The 18,844-nt window shown below is 37.1% G+C and overlaps 1 protein-coding gene across 7 annotated transcripts in view; it reads left to right on the top strand.

Moving 5' to 3' along the window:
• TASP1 (taspase 1) overlaps positions 1-18,844 on the top strand; it is a 280,411-nt gene that overhangs the window by 249,563 nt on the left and 12,004 nt on the right. Inside the window, exon 15 of one of the 7 annotated variants that reach the window (XR_007150905.1) lies at positions 12,081-12,130. The exons of the other annotated variants lie outside the window; for them this stretch is intronic. The gene's annotated coding sequence lies outside the window, so the exon portion shown is untranslated. Of the gene's footprint in view, positions 1-12,080; positions 12,131-18,844 lie in introns of those variants that run through there. 7 annotated transcript variants of the gene reach the window in all.

Below are 18,844 nucleotides of genomic sequence, written 5' to 3'. Positions count from 1 at the left end.
AATAATACAGTCTTTCACAAAATCTTTGGAAAAACAAGGCAGGGGGAATGCTTTCCAACCCATTTTATGATGTGAGGGTAATCTCCATATCAAAATTTGACAAATATTTTACAAGCAAGGGAAACTACAGACCAATATCCCTCATAAACATAGGTGTAAGAATTCTTAATTAGTTAATTATTAATTTAGGATTAAAACTCTAAAAATATTACACACGCACACACATATATACCATAAATACACACCAAGTAAATTCTTTTTTCCAAGAGTGTAGAATAGAATTAACATTTAAGAACCAATCAATGGGGTGCCTGGGTGGCTCAGTTAAGTATCTGACTCTTGGTTTCAACTCAGGTCATGATCTCATGGTTTGTGGGATCAAGCCCTGTGATGGGCTCTGTGCTGACAGCACAGAGCCTGCCTGGGATTTTCTCTCTCCTCTCTCTCTGCCCCTCCCCCACGTGTGTGTGTGTGCGTGTGTGTGTGTGTGTGTGTGTGTGTGCGCGCGCGCGTGCACGCACACATGCAAAATAAACATTTAAAAAATAACACAATGTCGATAGTTGATCCCAAAACGTTTGTATATATCTATATACAAAAGAACGAAGTTGAAAACTTACTGCACACTATATATAAAAATTAATTCAGAATAGATCAGAGACCAAAATGTAAGAGCTGAATGTATACATTTTTTTGAAGAAATCGGGAGTAAATCTTCATGACTTTGGATTAAGCAATTTTTTTTCCACTGTGACTCCAAAAGCACAAGTTACAAAAGAAAAAAAAAATAGATGAATAGGATGTCATCAAAATTAATAACTTTTGTGGTTCAAAGGACACCATCAAGAAAGTAAAAAGACAACCCACAGAATAGAGAAATAAATGTATTTGGCAAGGGATTTGTATTCAAAATATATGAAGAACTCTTTAAATTCAACAATAAAAAGACAAAAAATGGGCAAAGGATTTAAATAGACATTTCTTTTTTTATTTTGAGACAGTGCGGTGGGGGGAGGGTCAGAAAGAGAGAGAGAGAGAGAGAGAGAGAGAGAGAGAATCCCAGCAGGCTCTGTGTGGTCAGTGCAGAGTCGGATGCTTAACCAACTAAGCCACTCAGGTGCCCCTAGATATTTCTGCAAAGGTATATAAATAGCCACTTAGTACATGAAAAATGCTCAGCATCAGTAGTCTTTAGGGCAATGCAAATCAAAACTACAATTAGGTATCACTTCACATCCACCAAGATGGGTATAATAAAAAAAATGAACAACAGCAAGTGTTAGGAATATATGTAGCCTTCATATATTGCTGGTGGGAATGGAACATGGTATAGCCACTTTGGAAAACAGGTGGCCACTTCCTTAAAAAAATTAAACCTATCAGAGTACCACTACTACTATTTGAAACTCTTCTGAATATTTATACCAATATAATGAACGTGGAATCGAAACGACGTATAATTTCTGAAAAGAAAGGAACAGACAAGAAAGCACTAATATCTTTGCGATATGATGTAGACCTAGAAAATCCAAGGAGATAAACTATTAAATTCTCAGAATTATGAATTTAGGAAGAACAAGTAGAAAATAAAGATATAAAATTCAGTGTCTTCTGCTTATAGAAACAATAAAGAAAAAAAATTAAACCTAGAGTTATCTAATAAACCAGCAGTTCCACTCCTAGGTATATACCCATGAGACTTGAAATGATGACCACACAAAAACTTGTGCACAAATGTTTATAGCAGCATTATTCATGATAGCTGCAAAGTGGAAACAAATATCCACCAACTGATGAATGGATAAACAGAATGTGACAGATTGTAGATTAGTGGTTTCTGGTCGGGGAGGAGAGTGTGAGAGTGCTGATGAGTAGAGGGTTTTTTGGTTTTTTGTTTTGTTTTTTCTTTTTGAAGCAATTAAAGTGTTCTGGAATTGGAGCTGCACAACTTTGCAGATATACTAAAAGTACTAAATTGAACACTTAAAGGGTGAATTTTATGGTACGTGAACAAATCATGTTCAAATATCTCAACAAATGTGTTAAAAATATCAACCAATGTTATTTACTGTATTACCAAAATAAATGAGAAAAACCATATGATCAATCTAGATATATGCTCATTTCAACTTCCATTCATGATAAAAATCCTTGCAATACCAGATATCTGGGAAATACCTCAATTTGATAAAAGTCATCTCCCAAAAACCTACAGTTAAAGTCATGCTAAGTGGTGAAACAATGGACAATTTCTTTCTAACACTGAGAACAGGCAATGGGGAGATCCACTGTCATTACTTCTATTCAGTATTTTACTGGAATTCCTAACCAGTACAATAAAGCAAATAAAAGAAATAGAAAACAAAAATTGGAAAAGTAGTAAAAACTGTAGTTATTCTCAGGTGCCATGGAATGATTCTAAGACATGATGTGCAAGACCTGTCCTCTGAAGGTAACAGTATTGCTGAGAGAAATAAAAGAAAACCTACGTAGGTGGAGAAATATGCATGTTCATGGAATGCAAGTCTCAATAATGTTAAGATAGTCATTCTTTCCAAATTCATCCATAGATTCAAAGCAATCCCAATAAAAATTCCACCTGTTTTTTAAATAAGGAATTGACAAGCTGGTTTCAAAATTTCTATGGAAATGCAAGGTATCTAGAATTGTAAAAATCAACTTTAGAATAGAAGACGGAAGTTTAGAGAACTTAACTGATTTTGAGACTCCCCATAAAGCTAAAGGTAATGTTGTCTGGTGGAAGAGACAATCCTAAATCCAATATATCAGAAGCTTTGAGATCAGCAGGAATACCTCTCTCTCTTCTGCAATTTCACATTCTAAAGGAGTAAATTACCAGACTTGTTGATGTAGCAGGGTTCATAAGACACTGCAGGATTTATAAAAACATTGCCTCAGAAACTCAGGTGGAAACTTGCGTCTCGAGAAGAAACTGAATGTATCCTACAGGGAGGTCTGGAATAATCACTAGCAATTTGGCTGCTGCTGTTGTTATCAGATAAAAGAACTGTCTTTACAGTAAAGGTCCTCTAAAGTGACAAAAAATAAAGTGTACCTTCAACAACTTTATTTAATAAAATGGTCTGTAAAAAAATGAAAGAAAATTTAGATGTATACCAGTATCTTCTAATTTATGTGTCTAGGTTTGCTTCTTCAAGAAGCTTACCTAATTGTTTATCAAGTATTGCCAGTGTTGAATGGTTAAAAGCACACAATATCTGGTAACCTATCATAAGTTTTTCATAATTTCACTTGTTTTCAGTGTGTTTAGACTTGGAAAGAATTTTATTAGGCAGAATTGCTGTTTTAGGGAAAAGTTCTTTTGGAAGTTATATTAAGATCAGTGAAAGAATTATTGTATTACTTCTTTTTAATCCTCTAAGATTTTTTCACTTTCAAGTATAACATGCTATGTAAGTGTATCTTCTCTAAAAGATAACTGTATAACAAGGTAAGGCAGGTGACTTGGGATGTTGAGACGGGGAGAGAATGCAAAAGACTATTTGTAATCTATATTCAGAGAAGATGTCAGAAAGTGTAAAATGGAAAATAAATTCATAGATCCACATGGATATAGCCTGGGAATAAATGTTTGATGAAAAATTGTACTTTATTATGTTTTGAGGGGTATTAAAAAGTCTTGTCCTTTGGTTTATTTTACCATTATATGGTTATGTTTACAAATCCTGGCCACCATTAACTTTTTCTAACAATGTCTGACAGCTTCGTAATATCAGCCTAGATATTTAACTAATTAAAGCAGTTTATGAAGTTTTAAGAAGGTCTTCTATGCCAAGGGTTTATACCATTGTGAAAGTAAATCCTCACAAAGCTGAATAAATTCTTCCGTATACCTTTCAAAACAAACAAATCTAAAAACATTACGTTGAGTGAATACAGCCAGACACAAAAGACTACTTTGTGAATCATTCCATTTATATAAAGTATACTAGGTGACAGAAATCCAAAAGTGGTTGCTTCAAGGAAAAAAAGCACAAGGGAATTTGAGGTGTAGTAGAAATATATTTCATATGAAAATTTCCTTTTAGGTTTTGGTTTCAGTTTCATAGTTATACAGATGGTCAAAAGTCTTCAAATGCTTTACTTAACATCTATACATTTTATCATCTCTAAATCAAACCTCTACTTTTTAAAAGTCTAAGGAAAGGTATTAGTGGGCCTGTCTTTAGGTGTGGTGTAATGGTAACAGGAATGGGCTTTGGAGTTAGCCAAACTTGGATTTTGATCCTGGAGCCCCTGCTTTTATAACCTGGGGCAGGTTACAACTCTGACGCTTGGCTTCCTTATATTTAAAGTGAGAATACTACTGATGCTCTCATAGATTGCTGAAAATTAACTGAATAATATAACTAAAGTGCATATAATAGAGCTACATGAACGACACTGGGTGTTGGTGATGGTGGTTGTGTTAGGAGGAGGCGGTGATAGTAGACATTCTAGACATTCTCTCAGGGCCTTCACACTGCACAGCTCCACAGCCTTCGATACACTGCAGTTGTACTCCCAAAGGTGCCTTTTACATGGTCTATGACAAGAGCAGTACCTCCTGGATTTCTATCCTGCACCTCTTGTGGAGCAGTTATTCCATTTGACAAAATGTAACTCTAACTCGTAAATATAAATTGACTGATGAGTGAATTCAAAAATCTCAGAAAAACAAAAAAAATTGCTTGAAGTTACAAGAAAACACACACACAGCCTCCAACCCTGTAGTTCAGGCTTATATGATAGTAATGCCTTTCAAAAAGCTGTCTGACTGGAGGCCTATCAGCCTGATAGCACCACAGACCTAAGTTTTTTATGAACTCCAAGATTTGCCTGCTGCTTTTCTGTTAAGCTCACCCAACTAAATAATTTTTCTTTTAAAATAGGGAAAAATATTGGTGACTAGCTCCTGTTGAATTTCTCTTGTGTTAACCTTGAACATACAGGCAGCCTTGTTAGATTCTACTGAGCACTAGACAGTGGAATACTTTAGGGTATATTGCCTGTGAATTCCTTAAAAGAGCTCCGTGATAGTACCCCGTGGCATTCAGTCACTGGATTTATTGGGCCATATGGGATTATTGGACATATGTTAGATTTATGATGATCACCTAGATACAAGTTGGCCCTAGTCTAAACCAAATTTTAACTGCTTTTGGTAATTTAGCCCCCATACCGAAGGAGCCTGACAACCTAAGGAGCCTAATCCCTGACAGGAAGCCCAACTGCCTCAGGATGGTAACTTAGGTACCACCAACAAGCTGTGTACGAAGAAAACATCCCAGACAGCAAAATTTGCTGGAGACACTTAGGGAACACAAGGAAAAGTGGCTAATCAGTGATTTTACCTGTACCTTTCAAGTTTGCCCAGAATTTCAAATGTAGAAAATTGTATTTCTTGTCCATGCTGTTAAGACTGCAAGGAGGATCCCATTAGGTCTGTTTAGAAAGTCCTTTAGACAAACAGGAGACGATTGTATAAAACCGAATGTGTGGAAAACAAACTTTAAGACAGAAGTCTCCTCAGCCTCCAGTTTATTTCTAAGAGTAATCGGTAATTTTTGCCTAATTAGTCTTATGACATCGATTTCTTCCAAATGGTTCATTGACATTGCTCCAAAGCAGTAAAAAGAATAAACAGCAGAGAATTCACATGTTGGCAAGAGCATAAATCTCCTCAGACGTATTAACCATATTTATCCAAATAAATCTCATTTTAATCATGGTATAGGTTAAGATCTTTGCAAAGATAAATAGATCTATTACCTAGACTTGTAAACACTGGATGTTAGTTGAAGTGAAGAGAATAAGCCTTTTTGTTGTTGTTGTTATAGCAACATGGAAAATAACGAAAACATTACTTTCTCAACCTCTACATAGTTGCATAGTCATCAGCCTATGTAGTTCACATCAAGTGTGAATTGAACAGTAGACTATTATCTTGTTACCTTTTAGTACTCAACATTTTAGGTAAATATGTATACCTTCCCAAGGCAGACTGTTTGTCCACAGGACGCATAACCATGGCCTGTAACTAAGACAAGTGCCCTTGAGAATGATTGCCCTCATTACCCACAGTGAGTGAGTAATGATTGCAGAATGCTGTTTTCTTTCTTTTGGTTAAAAAGCAGAGGGCAAATGATGAAAGGGATCTTCTTTTTTTGAAAAAAAATTTCATTTTTAATTGGAGTATAGTGGATGTGTAATATTAACTTAGTTTTAGTTATTATGAATATTGGGCACCATAAATGTGTTACAATATTATTGATTGTACGCTCTATGCTGTACTTTTCATCCCTGTGACTTATTTATTTTGTAAATGGAAGTTTGTACCTCTCAATTCTCTTCACCTATTTTGTCCCTCCCCCCACTCCTCCCCTCTTGGCAATTACCAGTTTATTCTCTGTATTTATGAGTCTGTTTCTTTTTAGCCATTGTTATTTGCTGTTTACTTGTTCATTTGTTTTTTAGATTGTACATTATAAGTGAAATCATATGTTATTTGTCTCTGTCTGGCTTATTTCACTTGGCATAGTACCAGTAATACCCTCTAGATCCATCCATGTTGTTGTGAATGCAAGATTTCATTCGTTTTTGTGGCTGAGTAATACTCCATTGTGTATCTATACCACATCTTTTTTTTTTTCATTTTTTTTAACATTTATTTTTGAGAGACACAGTGAGACAGGGCACTAGTGGGGGAGGGGCAGAGAGGGCAGGGGGGACACAAAGAATCTGAAGCAGGCTCCAGACTCCGAGTTGTCAGCACAGAGCCCCACGTGGGGCTCGAATGCATGGACTGCGAGATCATGACCTGAGCTGGAGTTGGACGCCCAGCCAACTGAGCCACCCAGTCACCCCTATACCGCATCTTCTTTATCCATACATTTATTGATGAATAGTTAGGTTGCTTCCATATCTTGGCTGTTGTAAATAACACTGCAGTAAACATAAGGTGTTTTTGTTTTCTTTGGGTAAATACCCAGAAGTGGCATTACTGGATAGTGTGGCCCCCCCCTTTTTTATTTTTTGAGGAACCTCTATACTGTTTTTTTCATAATTGGCTATACCAATTTACATTCGCACCAGTAATGCATGAGGGTTCTCTTTTCTCCACATCCTCATCAAGACTTGTTATTTCTTGTCTTTTTAATATTAAATATTCTAAGAGGTAGTATCTCATGGTGGTTTTGATTTGAATTTTCCTAATAGTAATGTTGAGCATCTTTTCATGTGTCTGTTGGCGATTTGTGTGTCTTCTTTTTGGAAAAATGTCTATTCAGGTCTTCTGCTCATTTTTTGATCAGATTATCTGTTTTTAGTGTTGAGTTGTAGGAGTTCTTTATATATTTTGGACATTAACTTGCTATTGGATATAGCATTTGCAGCATTTTCTCCCATTCAGTAAGTTTCCTTTTTGTCTTGTTGATGGCTTTCTTCACTTGCAAAAAGCTTTTTAGTTTGATATAATCTCAATTATTTATTTTTGCTTTTGTTTCTCTTGCTTGAGAAGACAGACCCAGAAAAATACTGCTAAGCTTGATGCCCAAGAGATTACTGCCTATGTTTTCTTTTAGTTTTCTGGTTTCAAGTCATACATTTAGGTCTTTATTCCATTTTGAGTTTGTTTTTAGTATGGTATAAGTAGCCCATTTTTACTCTTTTGCATGCAACCATTTAGTTTTCCCAGCACCGTTTATTGAAGAGACTGTCTTTTCTCCATTGTATTCTTGCCTCCTTTGTCATAGATTAATTGACCATATATGTGTGCATTTATTACTGGGCTCTCAAGTCTGTTCCCTTGATTTATGTGTCTTTTGTGTGTGTGTATGCCAGTACTATACTGTTTTGATTGCTATATTTTTGTATTAAATCTTGAAATCTAGGATTATGATAACTCCTGCTTTGTTCTTAAGATTGGTTTGGCTATTCGGGGTCTTTTGTGGTTCCATAAATTGTTTGTTTGTTTGTTTGTTTGTTTGTTTGTTTGTTTGTTTTGTTTGTCTTATTTTTGGCTCTAGTCCTGTGAAAAACTGTTGGTACTTTGATAGGGAGTGCATTGAATCTGTAGATTGCTTTAGGTAGTATAGACATTTGAACAATATTAATTCTTTTAGTCTATGAGCATGGTATATCTTTCCATTTGTGTCACCTTTGATTTCTTTCATCATTGTCTTATAGTTTTCAGAATATAGGTCTTTTACTTTTTTATTATTAATAATTATTTTTGAGTATAGTTGATATACAATGTTACAGTAGTTCCAACTGTACAATGTGGTGATTCAGTTTCTCCATACATTGTGCTCTGCTCTCCACAAGTATAGCTATCATCTGTCACTATACAACACTATTAAGATATTGTTGACTATATTTGACAATGGCTATTTTAACCAGAAGGAAAGTTTTTCAGTGTGTTATCATTTTTGACTACTACAAAAGTCTTTAACTTCTTTGGGTAAATTTATCCCTAGGTATTATATTCTCTTTAATGCAGTTGAAAATGGGGTTGTTTTCTTTATTTCCCTTTTAGCTATTTCATTATTAGTGTTTAGAAACACAACAGGTGCCCATATATTGATTTTGTATCCTGAAACTTTACTCAATTCATTTATTGGTTCTAATAGTTTTTTGGTAGTCTTTAGGATTTTAGTATTGTGTCATCTGCATATAGTGACAATTTTACTTCTTCCTTACCAATATGGATGACTTTTATTTCTTTTTTCTTGTCTGATTGCTATGACTTGGAGTTCCAGTACTATGTTGAAGAAAAGTGGTAGGAGTCATATCCTTGTCTTGTTCACGATCTTAGGGGAAAGGCTTTCAGCTCTTCACCATTGAGTATGTTATTAGCTGTGGGTTTGGCATATGTGGCCTTTATTATGTGAGGATATGTTCTGTACCCACTCTGTTGAGTTTTTATCATGAGTGGATGTTGAATTTTGTCAAATGCTTTTTCTGCATCTATTGAAATGATCGTAAGATTTTTATCTTTTATTTTGTTGATGTAATGTTCACACTGATTGACTTGCATTTATTGAACCATCCTTGCCTCCCTAAAATAAATACCACTTGGTTTCGATGAATGTTTTTGAATTTGGTTTGGTTATATTTTGTTGTTGAGGACTTTTACATCTTTGTTCATCAGAGATATTGGTCCCTGATTTTCTTTCGTGTGGTGTCTTTGGTTTTGTTATAAGAGTATTACTGGCCTTAGAATGAGTTTGGAAGCATTCCTTCCTCTTCTTCTTCTTCTTTCTTTTTTTTTTTTTTTTTTTTTGAATAGTTTAAAAGAATAGGTATTAACACTTGTTTAAATGTCTGGTAGGATTCACTTGTGAAGCCATTTTGTCTTGGACTTTCATTTATTGGGAATTTCTTGATTACTGATTCACTTTCATTACTAGTAATTCATCTGTTTACATTTTCTGTTTCTTCCTGATTCAGTCTCAGAAGGTTGTATGTTTCTAGGAATGTATCCATTTCTTCTAGGTTGTCCAATTTGTTGGCATATACTTTTATGTAGTAATCTTTTATAATTTTTTGTATTTCTGTGGTGTCAGCTGTAACTTCTCTTACATTTCTTTTTTATGTGAGTTCTCTCTCTCTCTGTCTTTGGTGACTCTGGTTAAAGGTTTTTTAAAGGTCAATTTTATTTATCTTTTCAAAGAACTAACTCTTAGCCTCATTGATCTTTTCTTTTTTTGCCTTTGTTTTTATTTATTTCTGCTATGATCTTTATTATTTCCCTCCTTCCACTAACTTTGGGCCTTGTTTGTTCTTCTTTTTCTAGTTCCTTTAGGTGTTAAAGTTAGTTTATTTGAGATTTTTCTTGTGTCTTGAGGCATCATTCTTAATTCATGTCAACTTCCCAACTCAACACAAAGTATTGGTTTTATGATTTTAAATATTCAGTATTACCCATTGATTTTATAAGAACTTTCATTACATTATTTTATTGGTGAGTGACGGGAGCTGGATCTACCAAGCATAGTATTTGGGAGGTACTAATGACAATGACCACACAAAACTTTAGCACATGTAAGCTTTCCATAGTTACATCTTTGGTGAGTGACTCCATGTCAAGGTTGAGGGTAGAACTTTGAGTCCAAGTGGTTGTTCGGACACAACATTTTGTCCCCACTGTCTCTCCTTCCCAGATTTGAGGTCTAAAGTGGGGTTCATTAACAGATCAGCTTTTTCAAAACATTAAAAATTTTTACATAAAAAATTAAGATTATACAAAATGCAAATTTTATATAACATTTTTGTGCAAGATTTCAACATTTAAATTTTACATAAAAATATGATTTTTTTCCTTCTGATTTGTTTTATTCTCTAAGAGAAGATTTGGCAACACTGGTAACCACCCTCTTTGGTAGGACCTGCCACTCCACTTTGACAGCCCTACACTTGGCCTGCTTCACTCACAGACATTTGAGATTGACCCATGTTGTATATTTTGAACCCGAAGAAAAATCTGTCTGCTAGAATACATTTTAATTTCAGTACCACGCATTCAAAAAATATAGTTTCTGTCTTTTAAAAAACCTTCATCTTGGAGTATCCAGTTTGTCTAATCCTAAGAATTAAATTTTTTATGATAGTTACACTGTATGATTTTCATGTCTTGTAAGTAAAGCAGTATTGTAAATTTGTGAAAACTTATCATTTTAGTAATAACTGATTAAGACATTTGGATATGGTTGAGTTATTCTATTTATATTCCTTTCAAATACTTCTGGATGCAATAAGTGGTAGGTACTGGCGATTGACTTTTATGCTCTTGAGCTGTCATCACTGTGCTATACATGTTTGGACTACACTGTTTGCTGTACTGTTGAAGGGGTAAAAAGAAACTTCATTTAGGATAAAGATTGTATTAACATTTTGCTATTAGGAGATGCTCAAAGTACTTGAAAACAGCTTTTTATTCACTTGAAATAGAAAATATTGTTTTAAAGGTGTCTCCTATAACAGATAAAAAACCCAATAATCCCCTGATTTCTTCCATTGATAGTTCTTGTGGATATTATGATCAACATTTGAATAGTTAGAACTGCCAACTATGGGAGGCCTGGGTGGCTCAGTCAGTTGAGCATCTGACTTCAGCTCAGGTCATGATCTCACAGTTCCTGAGTTCGAGCCCTACATCAGGCTCACTGCTATCAACTCAGAGCCCAACTTGGACCCTCTGCACCCCCCCCCCCCCCGGCTTGTGCTTTCTCTCTCAAAAATAAATAAACATTAAAAAAAAAAAAGAACTGCTAACTATACTGCTCTATTAAAAATGTTTATAATGTGGGGCACCTGGGTGGCTCAGTCGGTTAAGTGTCTGACTTCCGCTCAGGTCATGATCTCACCGTTCATGAGTTTGAGCCCCGTGTCAGGCTCTGTGCAGATGGCTCAGAGCCTGGAGCTTGCTTTGGATTCTGTGTCTCCCTCTCTCTCTGCCCATCCCTTGCTCATGCTCTGTCTCTCAAAAATAAATAAACATTGGGAAAAATTTTTTTTTAAATATTTATAATGTGTATTTTAAGGATAAAAATGGAAGATCTTAGCAAAACAAGCTCTTAATAGACAGTTAGTAATAAGTCCCAATAATAACTTAATAGAATTTACTTCCATTCCAAATTTCTATACATTTCCAGTGCCATATGGGCAGATAGGAAGACCTGGTCTTTAATATGATGACCCTTTTAGATGCAACAAGTTCCTGAATCTAGCATTTGTGTTTATGTTTTCTTTTTTGTGTTTTTGTTCTGTAAGCCATATCTGGGACAAAAGAGAAAGAAGTATAACTTATAAGATCTTCACAAACGTCAAAGTGACAAAAACACATTTTTTTAAACTTCAGTTAACCAGTATTAGAGCTACTCAAGGATTTATTATACTGCTTAACAATGATTGACTAGGAAGGAAGCCTTAATTCTTTGGCTTTGAGAATTTAGCTATTTAAAAAACTCAGTTTAACTAGGAATAGAATTTTGATACAATAAAGAAGCTCATTTTTTTTTTTAAATTTTTTTTTCAACGTTTATTTATTTTTGGGACAGAGAGAGACAGAGCATGAACGGGGGAGGGGCAGAGAGAGAGGGAGACACAGAATCGGAAACAGGCTCCAGGCTCCGAGCCATCAGCCCAGAGCCTGACGCGGGGCTCGAACTCACGGACCACGAGATCGTGACCTGGCTGAAGTCGGACGCTTAACCGACTGCGCCACCCAGGCGCCCCAAGAAGCTCATTTTTTAAAATGAAGTATTTATTAAATAGTATTGAGTGCCTTTTATATTCAGGTATTTCCCTGGAGACATAATAGTAAACAAGGAAGTCAAGACTCCCTATACTTGTGGGCTTACATGCTGAGGGTAGGGGGGTAATAATAAACAAGGTAAGTAAGGAATATACTATGTTTGTGATAAAGTGCAAAAAGAAATGTGAAGCTGGGAAGGGTTTTAGGAAGTACAAAGGGTCACGATCTCATGGTTCATGGGATTGGGCCCTGCATCAGGCTCTGTGCTGATAGCTCAGAGTCTAGAGCCTGCTTCAGATTCTGTGTCTCTCCCTCTCCCTGCCCCTTCCATGCTCAGACTCTGTCTCTCAAAAATAAATAAACATTAAAAAAAAAAAAAGAATTCTATGTGACTTTAAGCCAGCTCATCCCAAAAGTTAATGAATGCTTTTCTTTAATTCCAGCTACACTCAAACTACTATTAAGAGTTTGCTCTTATTTTACTTTAATGCTGAGACTTCAGCTCCCTTTGCTGGTTCTTCCTCACCATATCAACCACTAAATATTGGGGAACCTCAGGACTCAACAGTTGGACAGCTTTTCCTCTGCTCATTTTATAGAAAAATATTTGTGAAATGTTTTGGACATATAGTAAAGCATCTGGCTGTATTGAAGAAAGAGGAAAGAATAAAAACTCTCCAGACCAACTTCCTCCTCTAGTTACCACTCCATTTCTTTATGTCCATTTACAGCAAAGTTTTTTAAAAGGCTTATCTGAACTTGTTACCTCAATTTTTTTCCCTTCCATTCTCTCTGTAACTGCTCTATAATCAGGTTTTTGCCTTGGCCATTCATTCCATTGAAACAGCTCTTGTCAAGGTAAGCAAAGACTACCAATGCTAAACCCAGTGGTCAGACGTAGTTACGTGGTACTAGACTAATGCATCTGATAAAGTTGGTCTCCCTCTTCTCCTTAAAATATTTTATTTCCCTGGTTTCTAAAACACCACATTCATGTTGTTCTCCATCAACCTCTGTGGCCATTTCTCACTCTATGGCCATTTTGCAATCTCCTTCGCTCCCAATTTCCCAAACTCCTCCTCCTTTACTCCTCATTTCCCAAACTTATAAACATGTGAGGTCCTCAGGACTCTTTTCTCCTGTCTGTGTTCACTCACTTGGTGATCTCTTTCAGTCTTCTAGTTTGAAAAAGCATTTATTTTAGATTCCCAAGTATTCTCCAGCTTATCCTCTCTCCTGACACATATATCCAACTCTCTACTGAGTATCTCCATTCAATGCCTAACACGTGTCTCAACATTAAGATACTCCAGTTCAGCTCTACTTCCCCTCATTCCCCTCAAGCCTTCTTCCTCTCCCACTCACCTTCCTTTCCCTAGTAAATGCCAAATGTACTCTTCCAACTGTCCAGGCCAAACTCTTAGGAGTCATCATTGCTTTCTCTATTTCCCTCATACCTCTATCCAATCAATCAGCAAATATCATTGGCTCTACCTTAAAACACACAAAGAAGTCAACTGATTCTCACACACAACTGATTCTGCACAGCTAACACTCTAGTCCAGTCATTATCATCATTTATATGAGTGGCAACAACCTAACACTCTGTCTCCCCTTCATAGCTGGAGTCACCTCTTAAAATGTAAGTCAGATCATGTCACACATGGGCTAGTGAATGACATGATGCTAGTGAGCCTCCAATGGCTCCCATCTTAGAGAAAAAGCCCAAACCCTGACAGGGACCAATATAAACTTATGATCTGGACCCCTGCTACATACTCTGATTCACTAAGACTGGCCTTCTCAATGACCCTCCAACATACCAGGAATATTCCTACTTGAGGGCCTTTGCACTTGCTGTTCCTTATGCCCAGAATGTTCTTGCCTTGCTTCCATAAACCTTCCAGACTTCACTCAAATGTCGGACGTGAGTCGGACGTGAACCCACTGAGCCACCCAAGCGCCCCTATATAGAATTCTCTATTGAAATGTAGGGGAGGAAATTTTCTTCTCTACCCTTCTAGGTTCTTTTGGCTGGTCTATTAATTAAATTGACATAAAATAGACTAACAGGAAAAAGCAAGTTTTATTATGTACATATACGAGTCCCATAAAAAAACATGAGACACAAGGACAAATGAGTCTCTTGAGGCCTGTAAGCCATCTTGAGATAAGGAATGGGATAGGGGCCTGGGGCTTCCAAGGGGAGAAGGGTAATTCACAGGACAGTAAGAGCAGATGTTTGGTAATTAGATGTTTGCCCTGCGCTACAGATAAGCCTTTCACAGACACAATTATCCCTGGTAAGGGCTCTCTTTCTGGCCAGGCCTCCTATTTAAGTTCTTTTGGGTAGTTAATGGAGAGATAAAATGGTTTTCTTGATTCTGCCGGGTCTCAGTTGCCCTCAGCTCAAATAATGCATATGCCAAAGTGGTATATTTTTGGGTCATGTATTTTGCTCCCCTCAGAAGGATGTCTGAACCTTGACGTGTTCACATGCCTATCCAGCTCTAAGAAGAGTGGACTGGGTTGAGCAATAAGTTTGCACCATTTCCCTAACATTTAACCATGCTCTTTTTTTCAGAGAGCATCTCCCAGGATTCAGCTTGGGAAATGCTGCTGTCTAGGTCTCAACGCCTTAGTTAGTTCATTGGTATTACATGGGTCAGATCAATAAGAAGTCAGGAAGCAGATGGTTTTAACAAGGAGAACTTTCTTCAAAGGGTTTGTTGGTGGCTTTTATTTTTACCCCTCCCAAATTCCTCACTGACAGATGGACTGAAATTCTCAGGAAATAGTCCATTACACAAATAGTAGTTTCACTCTTTATGATAGTTTAAACATTAGCCTTTCATTTCTTTTCAAATACAAGATGCTCCTTTCAAGCAGTGGTAAAATCTATGTTATCTGGCAGCTTACCAACCAGAAGATTGTAACTGACATTTTGGATTTTCACCCAGTATAAATCATTAGGATGTTGAGCCTTTCCTACCAGGTTCTCTAAGAATTAGAGGCCACTGGCCTGTCTTTACCAAGAAATTGGTGACTCAGAGCCTCCCCTTATAGGACTGAGTATAAACCCCTTCCTTGGCCTGTAGGACTCAGCTAGACGCTCTCCTCTTAGCTCAGAACACTTTGCCACCACTAGCCCCTCAGAGAAGAAATATCTGAGATATCAAGTTATCTACAGTCACACAGCTACAAAGAGGTGGAACTAAGATTCAGGCTGGACAGTCTGAACGCCAGAACCCAAGCTTCTAACCACTTAGTTATCTGGAGAGGCCTTAGCTGGAAGTGTATATTTAGGAGTCTCAGCATATGAATGTTTTTTTTTTTTTTTTTAACTTTAACATCAGGGGCACTTGGGTGGCTCGGTTGGTTAACTGGCCGACTTTAGCTCAGGTCATGATCTCGCAGTTTGTGAGATTGAGCCCCACGTCGGGCTCTGTGCTGACACCTCAGAGCCTGGAACCTGCTTTGGATTCTGTGTCTCCCTGTCTCTCTGACCCGCCCCTGCTCACACATTCTCTCTGTCTCTCAAAAATAAATAAACATTAGAAAAAAAAGAAAAAAAAAAAACCTTTAAGATCAGCTGAGATGACCAAGGGAGTGAACACAGGTAGAAGAAAAGAGGCCTGACTCCTGGAGAACTCCAGTGTACGTAAGTTGGTGACAGGAGGAGGAACCTGCAAGGAGACTGAAAAGTTCTGGCCTTAGAGGTTGAGGAGAACCAGATGAGTGTGGTGTCCTGGAAACCGAGAGGAGAAGGTGTTCCGAGGGGAACAGAGGGACCAACTCAACCAGGTGCTGTTGCTGAGTCCTATGTGGACATTAGAGTTACTTCTGTTCCTTCCTTTTTCAGCAAAGCTGGGGAGTAGAGTGGGGACACAGTCATACTTTCCAAAATGAGTCTAGAACAGTAATAGATTGTGTTCTACATTAAACACTCACTAAATCACCCTTCTACATAATTAAGAAAGTACAGGAAGATTATGGGAAGAAAAAAAAAATTCAGTCCTGGCCCTGAGTGAATCCTTCTGGAATACAGTGAACTACCGACATTAACTGTTTTTAACATTTTGGTATATTTCCTTCTGTTTTTGCAACTGTGAATTTTTTTTTTTTTTTTACACACAGTTGTGATCATGTGGAAAGCATGGAATGGCATATACTGATTTATTCTTTTATCAGTAATAATATATGGGGCGCCTGGGTGGCTCAGTCAGTTGAGTGTCCGACTTCAACTCAGGTCATGATCTCACGGTTTGTGAGTTCAAGCCCCGCGTCAGGCTCTGTGCTGACAGCTCAGAGCCGGAGCCTGCTTTGGATTCTGTATCTCACTCTCTCTCTGCCCCTCCCCTGCTCATGCTCTGTCTCTTTCTGTCTCAAAACTAGATAAAACATTTAAAACAATTTTTTAATAAAATCAGTTTTTAATATAAAAATAGCACATGTTCCTCTTATAATATTTGAAAAAGAAGAGTAAAGAAATTTTTAAAAATCAGAGTACAGTACAAAAGGTCTGTACAACCTGAGTTTGCATTCACATTATGGTATCAGATATATGTTTACATTTACTCTGCATGACCTATCCACCAACCTTTCTTCCTGCTTGCCTGCCTACCTACTTATCCAAGAGGTAGCCTAGGACAGGCTTTACTCCTGCAGAGATGGGAGTAGGGTGAAAATCCAGCCTCCTGGTCCCAACCTCAGATACTCAGTAGGTGGTTCTCAGTAGGTGGTCATAAAACTACCCTCTAAAAAGACCTCCCAGTACTAGGCTGGGTCTAAGGAAAAGGTGACACAAAGTCCCGGGACCAACTGGAATTTTAGTTAGTACTTAGAGGGGCTATTAAAAAAATCTTTAACCTGTAAGCGTGTGACTCTTGATTTTGGCTCAGGTCATGATCTCACGGTTCTAGAGTTCGAGACCTGTGTTGGGCTCTGCACTGACAGTGTGGAGCCTGCTTGGGGTTCTCTCTTTCTCCTCTCTCTGCTCCTCTCCAGCTCATTCATTCTCTCTCTCTCTCTCTCTCTCTCTCTCTCTCAAAATAAATAAACATTAAAAATCTGTAACCTGAATTCTAGAAAAATTTAGAAATGTGTTTTTTTTTGAAAAAACATATTCAAACATTTAGAGGGCCTAATACAAAACTATATAGAATGTTAGAATCAGAAAGACTCAGAATATGATTGAGTTGACTTTTTCATTTTTACCTACAAAGTAGCCGAAGCCCAGAGAGCTGGTAACCTCCTAGTCCTATGACCAACTAGTTTGTCAGCAGCAGAGTTAAGGCTCAGACCCAGTTCTCTGAATCCCAGAACCATCCTGAAATTTGTTGGTAAAATTTGTGGCAATAGCTTTTCTGAGCAAGCCCTCTTTCACCCTGGGAAACTACTTAGTCATAAGCCTCCTGCAGTGAGAAGTGTGTCTCTTAACAGAGCTAGATTTAGAATCCTTCATGGTAAGGCTTTGTGGGAGTAAAGAGAGCCCTAAATTTGGAGTCCACAGGCATTCATTCAAGTTTCAGTTTTTCCACTTCCTCTGTGACCATAAGCAAACCACATAACCATTCTGAGCCTTGCTTTTTTCCACCTGAAATACAGGTATAGTAAACATCTTTGTACATGGCATTTTGAGGAGATCTCATAGATGTAAAAACATTATGCAAATTAAAGTATTATGCAAATATAGGGACTTGGTGTTTTTATTAAGATTTCTTAAGGAACTAGGTTCACGAAGAGCTAGTTTCTGCATCCTGCAAAGACATAATTGCCTTCAGAGTACAACCCATGTGTGTTTCATTCTTTTGTTCCCTCATAATAAGTGCAGAATAAATATTTGCTAAATAGTGGAGAGCTTTTATCACCTTTAGCAAAATGGAATACTCATGATAATTCTCCATGTGAGTGATGGTATAATAGGTACTGTGGGGCCTGCCATGTTTATGCGGATGCCTTCCCAGGCTTTTAAGTTAAAAATAGGAGGACAATCTTGTCTGATGTTGCCTGTGAAGTGTGGTGTTGCCTGCATGGTAAAAGAAGTAACAAAAGTTGCCTTGAGACTGGAACAACATGCTGTTCTCATCAGACAGCATTTTAAGGCTCCTTGGACATGATATTTATATGTGAGAACAATAGAACTTTTCCCTTTATGTAGACATGTTTCAGTGCTAACAATGAAATTCACCATAATGCTGTCTTTGTGTTTTGTCCACATTCACCATTGGGTCTTTTATGGCATCCTTGTTTTAAATGTGGAAAACTAGTTAGGGGTGACATACAGTAAAATGACTAACATATGGCATTAATTCCTCATTCTGTTGATATTTCTGATTTGTTAAGTTGAACTTAAAAATTACATCTTGAAATTGCTCTGGCCTATTTATTACTTTTAGTGTAAGACAATGATGGAATAAAAGTAAAACATTTGTTTTTGGATTCATTAACAATGTATACAAAAGCTAAATGAAGTAAGCATTAGAGAATGTTAAAACTTGAGAGGCTACTCTAGAGAGAATCCAACCCAAAGTCCTCATTTTATAACTCGGGAGACTTTCACTGATT

This window comes from Prionailurus viverrinus, chromosome A3 (assembly GCF_022837055.1).
Source record: "Prionailurus viverrinus isolate Anna chromosome A3, UM_Priviv_1.0, whole genome shotgun sequence".
NCBI classification, from domain to species: Eukaryota; Metazoa; Chordata; class Mammalia; order Carnivora; family Felidae; genus Prionailurus; species Prionailurus viverrinus.
The sequence above is the reverse complement of the archived record's forward strand: the minus strand, read 5'-3'. Positions and strand labels throughout refer to the sequence as shown.